Source organism: Lissotriton vulgaris, chromosome 7, assembly GCF_964263255.1.
Source record: "Lissotriton vulgaris chromosome 7, aLisVul1.2, whole genome shotgun sequence".
In the NCBI taxonomy this organism is placed as follows: domain Eukaryota; kingdom Metazoa; phylum Chordata; class Amphibia; order Caudata; family Salamandridae; genus Lissotriton; species Lissotriton vulgaris.
The window spans coordinates 242,187,958-242,202,860 of record NC_141695.1 but is presented as its reverse complement, the minus strand read 5'-3'; the positions used below and the strand labels follow the sequence as shown (position 1 = coordinate 242,202,860).

Here is a 14,903-nt window from a genome sequence, read left to right as displayed (position 1 = left end):
GATTAGTGTGGTTAAATCATGGGAGGGGTTAAGGGCATCATTCAATTGCCCAGCTGGCAAATTTACCCAGTTCACACCACAGCATGTACTTCCTGTTCTGGAACTATTGGGGTAGTGGGAGGGGTTCTTTTAGTCATGCGTGTTGAGTTTATAACAAGCATACTCACAGGTAGAAACATGACATGGTCATCACATTGAAATGACGCTCACATCCTAGTCCAGGGCTCCACAGCTCACTCTGATGGCTGGACTATGCAATGCACTGGGCTGGAGCCAATTGCAGATTCTCACTTGGAATGTTAGTGGCTTACTGGTCAGAGTGAAGAGAGGGGCAGTGCTGAAGGCAGCCCGACAACAGGGAGCAGAGATATCCCTTCTTAAGGACACTGTTTTAGTGGGAAAATTACCACTTTCAGGCCTGGATGGGTTCTCACAAGCAATACATAGCTGTCACCGGACTCCTGCAAGGTCACCCTTTAGCTCTTCTCAGTGTTTATGCCATACCTCACCTGTCCGTAGCTTTCTTGAAAACTATATCTGACCTGCTACTGCAGGTCCCTATGGGATGCTGGGGGCTGGGGGGGACCTTAATAGAGTGGGTGACCCGCCAATGGAAAGATCAACTAAAGCTTTGGGGAAACAAGTGGGTCCATCCCTCTTGGCCAAGTTCCTGACAATGTCTGGTGATTCCATCAGACAATAGAGAAGAGCTGTAGTAAGTTCCATTCTGGACCTGCATTGGTTCTCCCTCAGTTCTGCTTAATACACGTTTCAGGCTTCCTTTGCTACGCACAGCCATATATAATACATATATTTTTGTGGCAAAATATTATTTTTAAATGATTTTGCACATTTTATTTGTTATGTAGTTCTCCTTCTCTGCACCAAGTCCGAACAACATGGTGTACTGTTTTCACAGGCCAGGTAACACAGATGCTGTTCTATACACTGTGTTGTGCGCTCTAAGGCTAGAGTTGTGGATTCTTGCAGAGAGATAGGTCATGGAACTAGCACTCCAAGCTCACATAAACAAAGTTTACACATACGATGCGGACCACCTAACAGTACTAGCTATGGGGGTCAATGCTAGTGCCAGAGATCACTTATATATCTCTGTGTTCACATATTGAGGGTAGACATAGACTAATACATATCATTTACAATGTTAGGGCTTTTCATTGTAAACAGTTTGCTAGTAATTTGTATTACTTTGGTTGCATATGTTTTCAAATTGAAGCACAAATGTTTCTCTAGTTGGCAATGGTATTCATCTTTGTCCAAATAGGGAACCTTACTTCTAAGACTGGACAAGGGGATTACAATCCTTAATAACCCCTGCTCACCCACTTGGTAGCTTGGCACGAGCAGACAGGCTTTTCTCAGAGGCAGTGTGTTAAGCATTTGTGAATATACACAGTAATACAGTGAAAACACTACAGATGGACACAACACAGGTTTTATAAAAAAGTTTTCTTAATATAGTCTTAAACACAAGACCACAAACGACAAAAATCCACAATACTACACTTAAGATTATTTTAAAGATGAGAAAAGTTACTTAGTTCAAGTTGATGATCAATACAACAAATTTCTCAACAAAGTACCTGGTTGAGTAACGCAAAGTAAACAAAAGGCTCCCAAAAGGGGAGATGCGTCAGTTCAGTGATCCGTGGGAGATGATGCGTCGTGCCTCAATGCTTGCGCAGAGTAGGGGATGCGTTGTGATCCTTACCGGTGCGGAGGTGATGCGTAGATTCTCGACCTGCAGGCCCATTGCGGCGATCCGGTTGCGATGGACCAGTTGTGATGCAAGAAGATGGCGCCCCTGATGCACCGATGCGATGACGATGCAATGAAGCCCTGGCAGCCTTGCGATGACCCTGTACTTTGGAGCTGCGACAGGCCCTGCGACACGCTTTTCCGGTGATGCGATGGCGACTCTCACAATGGCGTCACGCTTCTCCGGTGATGTGACAGCAGGCAGCTTCGATGAACACACGCTTCCAGGGAGATGCAGCAAAGGCTCACTTCGATGCGATGATTTCAGCTGCGGAGGCGACACGCTTCTTCTCGATGGATCGCGCTTCCAGCTCCCAGCGGCACGCAAGTGTCTGGAGTCAGAATTCCCAGCAAGGACATTTTGTGGGGAGCTGAAGGTGAAGTCTTTTGTCCCTGAGACTTCAGCAGGAGGAAAGCACAGTTCAAGCCCTTGGGGAATATTCTGTAGATGAAAGTCCTTACAAAGTTCCTTCTCCTTTCCCTTGGCAATGAAGCAACCACTACAGGCCAACCCAGCAAACAGCACACTGGCAGAGGGGCAGTACAACTCCTGCAGCTTCCTTGTTTCTTCTCCTTGGCAGAAAGGTTTCTTGTCCAGAAGTGATCTAATTTCTTGGGATCAGGGTCCCTATATTTATACCCCAAATTCCTTTGTTCCCTGAAGGCAGAGAGGCCTCTGCCTAGTCCAAACCAGTTCCTGAGCACTTTGTTTACATGACTCTCTTCTTCCTTTCACTGTGCAGGGCAGGGACATCAGCCGCCCCACAGGAGGTAGAGCCAGCACAGGGGAGGGAAGATACAGTTCTGGAGCACTCTGTTGACATGATTCCTTCTCTCCATTCACAGTGCAGAGCAGAGACATTAGACAAGCCACAGGAGGTGGAACCAGCATTGTAGAGGGAAGGCCCAGCCCTATTTAGGTCCCAGGTGCAAATCCTCCCTCCCATCTAGATGCAGATCTCTCTATTCACCACTGGGCTGCCCCAGCCTGTCTCCTAGAATCCCCCAGCCCTGTCACTCACAAACCCAGACAAGGAATACACAACCTAGCAGAGGCAGGCCTGGATAGTTAGGCAAGAAAATACCTACTTTCTAAAAGTGGTATTATCAAACACAGAATATTTAAACCAACTTTACTAAAATATATCTTTTACTATTCTGAGTTCAGGCATACTAAATTCGAATTTCTACCATGTTCCTTGAGTGAGTTAGGATTATAAGCATGTAATAATCTAACTGCCCATTCTGGCCTATGAGAACAGGTATCCTTCAATAGTGAAAAAGGAAAATGGCTGTAATTCACTATTAGGACATGCTACATACATCAGAGCATGTCCTACCTTATACTTACAATGCACTCTGCCCATGGGCCTACCATAGTGGTGTCTAATATGAAGCAAAGGGAAGGTTTAGGTACTGGCAAGTGGGTGCACTTGGCCAAGTCGACATGGCAGTGCTAGACTGCACACAGGACTTGCAATGGCAGGCCTGAGACACACTTTACAAGCTGCTTATGAGGGTGGCACAACCAGTGCTGCAAGCCCACCAGCAGCATTTGATTTACAAGCCCTAGGCACACATAGGGCACTGTACTAGGGGCTTACAGATAAAGCAAATAACCCAATCATGGAATAACCAATTAGTATATTAATTTAACATAGGGAGCACTTGCATTGTGGCACTGATTAGTAGTGGCACAGTGCCCAAAGCATAAAACCAGCAAAAACATATCAAAACAAAGGAGGCAATCTGTCAAAATGGAAGGGAGACTTACGCCAATGATGCCTGTCTAACACTTCATAATAGACGTTAATTTCAATAAATATTGTAAGCTTTCCTCTTGTATTTCTTTTAGTTTATTTTGGACATGCATGAGTGAGGAAAATGAAAGGTGATGATCTGTTTCCAGCGTTCCCTTGGGGATTAGAGTGTAGTGTTCCAGGTTGCCAAATCACTTATTGCTCTGAAAGGTTAGGAGTTTTAGGTATGTCACTGTGAGCTTGTCAGATTTAGACCCATGGGTAGTGACGTGGTAAGGAGACTCAGTCACTATATTCTGACATCCATTGGTCCCAAGCACAGTTCTGTTTCTAATCAAATCCCTGCAACAGAGATTTACCTTCTCTGGCATGTACAGGGTGTTTTCCTGTCTGGATCACTTCCTCATACACAATCTGAGATTTCCAGAGTAAACAACGGCTGCATATTTACTCAGGGCCTGTTAGACCACTCTCCTGTGGAACTTGTTATGTATTTGGGGCAGGGATCGGCAGGAGCAAATTGGTGCCTCAACATCTGGCTGTTGATAGATCCTGCATTCAGAGAGATCCTCCATAATGCAGCAGATAACTATTTTATGATCAACACAGTATCGGTTGCCTCCTCAAGGATATTGTAGGAGGCCCTCATAGCCACTTTGAGGGTATGGATCATAATTTATCAGACAGATTTGATTGAAAAGAAAGACTTGACAAATCCTCTTACCTTGAGGCACGCATTCCTGACTTTGAATCACAATATCTGGCATCCGAAGGCCCTTCCCTCCTTGAAGGCACTCACTCTATACACAAACATTTCTTCAACAAACTCGGCTAGATAGGCACAGACCACATGGATGATCACCCAGTGTCATGGGTATCAATGGGAGACAAAGTTAGGAAGATTATACCATTGCTTGAATGCTATGTTGCGAGATCCAAACCCCTATATTCTTGATGAGCAAGAATAAATAAATCAGTGGTGACCTCCCTATTGAAAATACATATGCAGCTTACTATAGTGATCTCTACACTCTATACACAACCCGATTCAACAACACAATATGTACTGACTACTTTTAGGGATGAGGTCCATACACATAGACTGATGTTAAATAAAATAAACAAACTCTCCCGAAAAAAGACACTATGGTTAAAGAGATTGGTGAGACCCTGGCACAACCGCAATTGGATAAAATCCCAGAATCAAATTATTCCCACGCTGAGTTTTACAGTTCAGAAAGGTCACATCAGGGGTGTCGCTTCTGGATGTTTTCTAGGTGGTGCAGAAGGATGCCTGCTTCAGCTGGATATGCACATGGCTTACATTTTTGTGATTCCTAAGATAGACCAACCCCGGTTGAGTGGTTGTAGTTGATGCTAATGTAAATTGATTATATTTGTTAGTTTTCACAGCAGAGATATAACATCAGTAGCGTCCAAAAACATTTCAGACAACAAACAACTCACAAACAGCATGTGTTTGGCCTATTCACCAGCTGATCACCTGTTTACACATTTATAACGTGAATTGATAACAACATTGCAAGAAACAAGCATACATAAGGCTATCATATGTCGTAGCTTGGTGATGCTGTCTGGTCTTGTGCCTGAAGGTATTGTCTCAAGGGTTCCCAAATGATGTCTTTAGATTGTGAGGAGGATGGCAGCTCCTCCGTATACAGTTCCAGGTACTCCTTACAGTAGTAATTTAATCACTGTATGTAGTATGAACATGAACCCAATAGGTGTTCTTAAAAGACCCCTCACACACAAACCTGTTTGGTGTCATGCTTCATCATTGGGGTCCTAACCGGGCGGCAGAGTGCCCCCCGGTTGTGCCACGATGCCTGATTACAGCAGAGCTGGTGTTGTGCATAAATGTGATGTGAGGTGAATTACTACAGTTAAAAATATCTCTGAGAATCCTTGCCTCTAATTTTAATATTGGTGGCTCAGGATATGGCTAAAAGCAATATGTGTAGTGCAACTATCAAGGAGGTAATACCATAAGATGACTATGTGTGGCGGTCTACATGTGTCAGCCCGTTAAAAAAGTGAAAGGGTTTGCTTCAGGACCAGGTGAGTGAATAGTGAGTGGCACAGGTGAAAGATGCCATGTGAAACCTGTGTGGTACCTACACATGCGCTAAGATGTGTGGTGTAACTGTCGGCGTAGTCAATGATACTTGAAAAAATACCTGTAGGGGAAGGAAGAAGACATGACAAGACATGTAATATATTGCAACATGAAATGCAATCTTAGTGGCAATATGAATGTGCTGTAGTCATTGTCTATATGACTACTATAGTGATTGGCGTGTTGCCCATGCAGGAGTTTCTATGCATGCTGCGCCTGTAAAAGATTGAACAGGGGCGGTTGAATTGTGAGCGCGTGTTAGTAAAAGCTGCAAGGCGCTGGACAGTGGCTGCAACAGTGGTGGTGCCTAGCCCACGGGGACCCATGGAGGATAGCGCTGACACCCTGTGCAGTCTGTGAGCTGTGCTTAATGTTGCATGGTGTCGTATGTGGGGGCTGCAAAGAACTTGCAGCAGTGTGGCAGGCTTCAAAGACCAAGCTAAGAACTTGAGCATCAAACTCCTGAACCGTGGGCACCCTAAACATATCACTGAAAAAGCCAGAAAATGAGCCCAAAACTAAAACCGTGAAGGACTAATTGAGAAACATCCACGTGAAGCTACACCAATACCGTTGACATGTGTCACAACCTTCAACATGATCTCCAACAAAGTCGCCAACATCATTAAAAAAATTGGAAAATCCTGAGGACAGGGAACCTCAATTGGGACCCTCCCTTACTATCTCACAAAAAAGCAAAATCCATAAAAGACGCCCTTGTATCGACAAGACCGGTCCAACAGCAAAAGCCAGGGAACACTGTCTTAAATGCTTGGGGGCTCCGGAAAATCACTGCCCATTTTGCGTGTGGCAATTGCAGTGAATGCCACCTGTTTGAAACCACTAAAAAGCACCACCTAGAACCAGGCAAGATGTAGGAACTGCGACAACACACCAAATGCAACACGGCACATGCCATATACCGCATTGTGTGCCCTTGCAATCTCACCTAGATTGGGATGACAAACAGAAAGGTAGATATAAGAATTAGCAAAAATCGGAGCACCATAAGATGCAAGCAAAACACCGCAAAAATGACCAATCATTTTCTTGAAACAGGACATACGACAAACGACATGCGCTGGATTATCATATAGGTTCTGGATCTAAACATGCCTAACATCCAACACCAATTACCACAGAAAGAACACAGATGGATCTATCGACTACCCAGCCATAAAACAGACCTCAATGATAATATCCCTTGGAATAGCCTCAACAGACAGTAATTACCAGCTTCACCGGACACCTCTGTAGAACAATACATGCATGTTCACTTGTCAGTGGCGGAGAGAAAAAGAACGCCTTTGTAAACACAAAAAATATCGTACTTGGTTTTAAAGAGTCATCCGCTGCAAACCGGAGTCAGTCCCCCGTAGTCCCGGATGGTGCTGGGTGTTGCAGGGGAAGCAGCTTAAGTAGTGTGAGGACCACACCTGGTACGTGCTGCGATGCATGTACGGGTTCGGTAATAACTCAGCAATCAGTTTGGCGTGCTTGCGTGCGCATGCACGGTCGTTGCAAAGGTGTTAGATAGGATTTCCGGCTAGGGTGTCCAGTTTGACGGCCATCTTGGAGGGAGGTGTAGTTTCACCCAACATGATGAGGTTATCCAAGGATTTGGTTGTTTCTCCTCTCAACAAGATTTTTATTGCAAAAGTGTGTAATTATTTCTCTTTGGGGGAGGATTACTCACGGGCTAGGAAGCATTTAAAAGATGAAAGTGTGTTCCAGAGATAAAGTACTCGTGATTGAGTGGTGTTATTGAACCTAGTGTTATCTTCATGGTCTGGAGTTATACTTAAGGGCCTTGTTTGGATGAGTTAAATCAGTGTACTTGGGTAGTTCATTGGCGGGTTTGACGCGGATATTTGCGGTGGGGGAATTTCATCTATCGGCTGCCTGTGGGCACTCCATGTTTGGATCCAGAGCTACTGTAAATGGTGTGTGGCGCCTGGTAGCGCGTGGTCGACTCTGTAGAAAATGTATCATAATGCGCCTGTAACGCCAGCCTTAGTCTGTGTAGTATGAACCTAAAAAGCGGTGACGGGTTGTGGCTGTATTGCACCTCCTCTGCTGTGAGGAAGTTTTCATTCGGAATACATCTTGCATTGTGTCTATGCCCACCTGTCGCAGAGAATGCATCGCACCATTTTCCTGTGTCACTGAGAGTGCAGCCTGATGGGCCAGGGGGGGCACAGAAGCATAATGTGGATGTTTTGCAGCAAGCCTACCAATAGAATGTTAGGAAGCGATGGTGGTGCCTATCACGTTAATTTCATGTTTGGGTGTGCCTCTATGTGTGTGTGTGTGTGTGTTAAGACATACTTTAGAGGAATCGAATGTGCATCCCCATCTTCAACCGCAACATGTGGTATGAAATCATGAGGATTGCACTAGTAGTAGGCGTGCTGAACCTGCACGCAGAGATAATACCGGTACATATCCCGCACACAGAAGCCACCCTTATAGTGATCTAATATGTTATGTTACGTTATAAATTGTTTGTAAAGCGCATGTTCACCAGATTGGTTTCATGGCGTTACTCTAAGGGGTGCTTTAGTCCTGGGATGTTACTCGTATGCCTGTCTAAGTAACCTTTCTTTAGGAGCCTTCTAAAACTCATGAGGTCTGTGCAGGATCTGATTTCTAGAGGCAGGGAATTCCAATATCTGGGGCCTAGTATGGCAAACCTTGTTCCAACGAAACGGTGCAGTTTGAAGGAGGGTAAAGTCAGAAAATGCATTTGGGCAGATCACAAATTGCAAGTGGGACTGTACCTTTGAATGAGACTGTCAACAAATTTGGGGCTCCTACCATTCAGGGACTTAAAGAGAATGCATCCCACCTTGAAGGCGCATCTCTGAATTATGGGGAGCCAATGCAACTTCCTCATAATATAAGTGTGTCCCAGCACACCCAAGCTTATTTCCTTCCCCAGATAAAATACACCATTAGTGACTGCACTGTAGTAAAAAAGTGCTGATTTAATTTTATTGGGATGTTACTGGACAGATAGAGAAAGCAGGGCAGCACAATAATTTTAATAAGGGCGATCCGATCCGCCAAAGATAGCAGTAATCAATCAATCAAAGACATTTATAGAGCGCGCTACCTACCCGTAGGGTCTCAAGGCGCTGGGGATGGGGGGGGTGCCGCTACTGCTCGAACAGCCAGGTCTTCAGCTTCTTCCTGAAGGGGAGGTGGTCTTGGGTCAGGCGCAGGTCGGTCGGTCGGGAGTTCCAGGTCTTGGCGGCCAGGTAGGAGAAGGACCTTCCTCCTGTAGTCGCTCTTCGGATGCGGGGGACGGCGGCGAGGGCGTGGTTGGCTGATCGGAGGTGGCGCTTGGGAGCGTAGAAGTTGACTCGGCTGTTGAGGTAGCTCGGGCCTTGGTCGTGTAGGGCTTTGTGTGCGTGGGTGAGGAGGCGGAAGGTGATTCTTTTGTTGACGGGGAGCCAGTGAAGGTCTCTCAGATGTCCGTAGATGTGGCCGGTTCGTGGGATGTCAAGGATGAGTCTGGCTGAGGCGTTCTGGATCCGCTGGAGTCTCTTCTGGAGCTTGGCGGTGGTACCGGCGTAGAGGGCGTTGCCGTAGTCCAGTCGGCTGGTGACGAGGGCCTGGGTGACGGTCTTCCTGGTCTCGGTGGGGATCCACCAGAAGATCTTCCGTAGCATGCGTAGGATGTTGAAGCACGCCGAGGAGACGTTGTTGACTTGCCTGGTCATGGAGAGGGAGGAGTCCAGGATGAAGCCCAGGTTGCGTGCATGGTCTGTCGGTTTGGGTGCGGTGCCCAGGGCGGGGGGCCACCAGGAGTCGTCCCAGGCGGAGGGTAATATTACCCATCTGTCCACATGCTGCTCTAGCTGGACGCACGCTCTCCCATAGTTTTCCTTAATCACTATCTCAGAGTCCCGGTGCACCCATATACCCAGGTATTTGAAGGGATCTGTAGACCACACCAATGGATACTCCAAGGGGGGGCGACTATGTGTGCAGTGTTAGAGGCATTATCACAGATTTGTCCCAGTTAATAGACAGGCCCAAAAAAAACAAATCTTATATATTCCCGTAGCACCTACACCAGGTATCTGTGCGATTCTCTGATGACAAGACCATGTCGTCATCATAAAGAGATATGCCCAGAGGCCGGTGTGTGAACCTCAACAATTCTCAACCTGAGCAATTCTAGGTAAAAAGTCAAAAAGTCCAATCAAAATACTGATTCTCCAATTAAGTGATTTTCAAAATATTTTCTTCTTTATTTCTTCACAGTTCATATGCAATCACAGCGCACAGTTCTTCCAATCATTTCCTTAACGTACAATTCATTGCCAAGACGTGTTTCGTTCGGCTAATAAGCCTAAGGACTTCGTCAGGGCTAAAAACAAGTGACATATACACTTGATTAGATGTTAATACAATAAACCATAGTAAATTCATTTTTAACTAAATGCTAATCAAATTACCATCAGATGTACAGTATAATCTCACATGTTAACACAGGTGAAAACATTTCATAAACTTGTACGACTGCTAAGTGATATTCTTTACATCTCCAGTTGGTTATGGCACAAGATAAAGTGCTATTATTGAATAAAACAAAGAAGGACAGATAAGTTCCTTCATCAAGGAATACACCGTGCAGATAAAGAAAGATAAAAGGAAAATTGTATCAAATATACTCTAAATAGCCTAATACGAGATGGTGTAAAAACCTCCTTTGTAAGGAAGTATTACTAAAAGTTAATATAGTGCTGGACTTACCAATTGAGAAAGGTCTCTGTAGAGTAATATCTAATGGGTTTGTTCTTTTTATGACGAAAGCAACCTATTAGAGGGATACATGTATTTTCGTATTTTAATTAAATACATACTATAGTGTTACCAACTATTAAATGCTACCGCTATTTATCTTCCTATTGGGAACAAAGCCATATCTTATCTATAGATTAGGAAGCGGTACACCAATACTCGAACTATATTAATTGGCTCAGAAATCCTTCATATAACTCGAAGGTGCTACTTTATATAAGTCCGAAAGAGATATCAGACTCATACACCTAAGTTGAACACAACACATATGACCTTCCTTAATTATAAGATAAAGTAGCTTGATGTCTCTTATATAGCAGTCTCTAATGTCTGTTATACTTACTGGGTCACAATATTTTTAATCTACCCATATATTTACATATTCATGGAGAGAACTATATGACAAAGTTTACCTGATTAGTGGCTTATTCCCCACATGTATCGCAACTTAAGATTTCTAGGTATGTATTGTCTGGACCTGTATTTGGAAGCCATAAACGTAAAAGCATAATTAGGATAAGAACTACCACTAACTAGATCTAGATAGTGGTATAAAGTTATTACAGTAATATTAAAATTACCTTCACTTTATTTAAAAGTCACCAAAAGACGGTTACTCTCATTTATGATTGTAAATTTCCTCTTCTTGTAAGCCTGTTAAATAGAGCGACTTAAATAGTAAAACAGGCTATTTTCATGCCATTAATAAACTTTATGACAGTAGCCATACTGAATGCAATATTATCTTACCCGTTTTAATGTATCAAGTGCGGTATCAGGAATCCATGGCAGCTCGGCGTCTAGCACCCGCGCCATGTTGGATTGGGCTATTTATACTAGCCACAACGAAAACGGACTAGTGTGAGGTCCGTAATGACTCAACGTCTAGCCCCCGGGCCATATTAGTTAGGGTAAATAACAACTTATGGCGAAGACTGACTTTTACGAGGTCCCAGAGCGTTATAAAAAGTATATTTATAGGTTTTTTAAAGATATCGTATGCGAACCTATAGTACTTATTAATTACAGGTCCTTATTTCCTCACACACATAACTTGCAATTTTTACGATGTTAATTGAAATACAGTATATCCAATAATCAATGCATATAGTTATTACGCTATTTACAAGTATAAAGGAATAATTACAGTATATATTCCATATCCCCAAATTTATGTCGGATGTCCCAAAAATTTATTAACTGCACTAGAGTAGGCTCCAGTAAGAGATTGACGATTCTAGACGCCATCTTGGCACGAGTTAATCCAAAACAATGGAAAAGCCTAATTCTAATATCTTAGATTAATATTATATATGGTTTCTAATTTTAACATACGTATAAGTCCTATAATATTGGTTAATATGTAACTCAGATAGTAGAGGGAAGAAAAAAGGAGAAATCGAAAACAATAGGACAATTCATATATAAGTATATGAGGAACCATCACTCGTATACATTATTAGAACCAGTCAAAAGCAAGAGATTTCATTAATAGTAATTCACAGTGTGAAGGATACAGCTTGTCCCAAATGTAGAGAGCATATGCACACCCTTGTATAGTAATTGCGTGCATATGCTAGTGAAATCTTCTTAAGCTAGTTTTATGATATTAAAACCCTAACATACGGTTTAACTAAAACAGGAAAGCAAAGTGGACTTTTAAATATGTACATAACATAACATAACATAACAAATTTATGTAGACAGCGTTACAGGTACATTATATTGAATTCTATTCATAAACATTGAGTATCAATACAGAATTTATAAAGTGCAAAATACTGAAGATGTTATTTGTCACACTTTTTTTCGTATTAATATGGTCATTACATTCCCAAAAATATTGCATCTCACTATCTACGTTAATCCCCTGTTCTACAGCATGTAATCTAATTATCCAGCGTACTTCTGCTTGACGGACTCTAAGCTCCCTATTCCCTTCTCTCATATTCAGAAGGATACTTTCTAGTCCATGAAACGAAAAGCCTTTATTTGAACACATTGCTGCATGTAATCCTACAGGGTGTCCTTCATCCATATTTTTAAAAGCACGATAGTGTTCAGAAATACGTTCTTTCATGCTTCTGATGGTGCTTCCCACACAGATGTTTAAACATTTACACATTATAACATAGACTACATATTTAGTTACACAGTCAATATGCTGTCTAATTATATATTTTTTGGATCCATTATACTCAAAATCTTTTTTCTCCTTAATTGCTATCTGCACATACTGCAATTATTACATTAAAATGAACCCAAATTGTGTTGATGTAACCATATAGGTCTAGTTTTTAGGTCCCTATGATAACTTGGGCTGATTATATTACCCAAAGTTTTTCCTTTTCTGTAAGTAACACTTGGGTATTTAGGGATACATTTTTGTAATTGGGCATCTGATGTAAGGAGATGCCAATGCTTTTTTAGGATGCTAAATATTTTATGCGACCAGGGATGAAAACCAGTTACCAATTTCACAGGTACTTTTTTAAGTTTATCTTGTTCTCTTGGTTTTAAGGTATCCAACCTATTCAATTTCATTGCTCGATTTTTAGCTTTAAAGAGAACCTTTTTATCACAAACCCTAGATATAAATCTTTCTTCTATATCTAGTACCACCTTTTCAAAATCTTCTTCCTTTGTACAGTTTCTGCGAGCTCTATAGAACTTGCCATAGGGGATGGCTTTAATCTGGGTCTTCGGGTGGGCACTGACTGCATGTTGTAATGAGTTACAGGAGGTTACCTTCCTATGCATTCTGCTTTTCAGTTTACCCTCCTCTACAAATAGCTCCACATCTAGGAAGACAAGGGATTCTGTACTGTAGTGCATCGTGAATTTTAAGTTATGTGAATTATTATTAAGAAAACCAAAGAATTCTTTAAGTTTAGTTTCGCCACCTGTCCATATTAGGAGACAATCGTCTATATATCTTCCAAAATACATGATAGTCATGCCATTCAGCCCCATGGTTACCCCAGACATGCACCGCATCAAACCGTCCCATGAAGAGACAGGCGAAAGACGGTGCAAAACTGGAGCCCATTGCCGAACCAAATGTCTATTGATACCAATCTGTTTTAAACAGGAAGACATTGTGGGGCATATTACCAAGCAATAGCGATAATTATCGCTATTGCTTGGTTAGCGGGAAAAAAATATCGCCGAGCACCGAGGATGTTTACCACTGAGATACCTTGATATTATCAAGGTTTATCTCAAAAGTGGTAAAAATCCTGCGAAATGCATGAATATCGCTGAAAAATCAGCGATATTCATGCATTATCGTGACAATGCTCTTAGCCATGTTATCCACCTTCCATTGGATAACATGGCTAAGAACTGCTTTTAGCAGTAGTTAGCTTTTGGAGATATTCGCGCTTAGCGCGAATATTTCCAAAAGTTGTTAATAGGAGTTAGAGATGTTAGCGACTGTTTTCAGTCGCTAACATCTTGGCACGCCCACTTTGCATGTCATTAGCGATAATTATCCTTCACATGCAAAGTGGGCCCCTAAATGCCCGCTATCGCCTACAAGCTGTCGCTAACTGGTGTTAGCGACAGCTTGGTAATAGGGCGATAAAATTATCGCTGCATTAGCGGGAAAAAGTCCAGCTAATGCGGCGATAATGCCCTTGGTAATATGCCCCTGAGTTCAAGAATTATTCTGGCCTTGTCTATCAACATGTTCAAATGGTCAAGTAATTTTACGGGTCTCTTGTATAAATAATATCTCAATGATTCTAATCCTAGTTCGTGAGGTATGTTGGTATATAATGAGACAACATCTATTGCCACCATAATCATGGTTTCATCCCAAGGTATGTCCACTATGATATTTAAGATATGTTTAGTATTTTGTATTGTCGAGGGGAGGTTAGCTACATAGGGCTGTAAGTATGTATCTATAAATTCAGAGATTTTTTCAGTCGGTCCTCCCACCCCCGACACTATTGGTCTGCCTGGTGGTCTAGTGGCATTTTTATGAATCTTTGGCAGACAATATAGGCAAGGGAAATTAGGTCTATCTACTAACAAATATTTGTACTCATCATCATTTAATAGACCTGCAGAATACCAGAATTTAAGTTGGTCATTAATCACTTTGGTAATGCTAAAGATAGGATTATTGGGTAATTTCACATAGAAATTTTCATTACTCAGTTGTTCCAATATTTCGTTCTCATAGTATTCCTTATCTAAAATAACTATGTTTCCCCCTTTATCAGCTCTTTTAATTATTATGTCTTTATTCGATGTTAACTGTTTTAAGGCATTGCGATCTCTGCTAGATAGATTATCCATATACATCATGTTTTTCGGGTTATTAATTTTCTTCTCAATCTTATCCAACTCGTTTTTCACTACCCTATGAAAAGCATCGATAATATTACCACTACCCAATTGTGGTG

General features: G+C 42.3%; 1 protein-coding gene across 1 annotated transcript in view; it reads right to left on the bottom strand.

The window, feature by feature from the left end:
• LOC147701288 (uncharacterized) overlaps positions 1-10,922 on the bottom strand; it is a 510,654-nt gene extending 499,732 nt beyond the window's left edge. Inside the window, exon 1 of the mRNA XM_086928611.1 lies at positions 10,902-10,922. The gene's annotated coding sequence lies outside the window, so the exon portion shown is untranslated. The remainder of the gene's footprint in view (positions 1-10,901) is intronic.
• Positions 10,923-14,903: the final 3,981 nt, after the last annotated feature.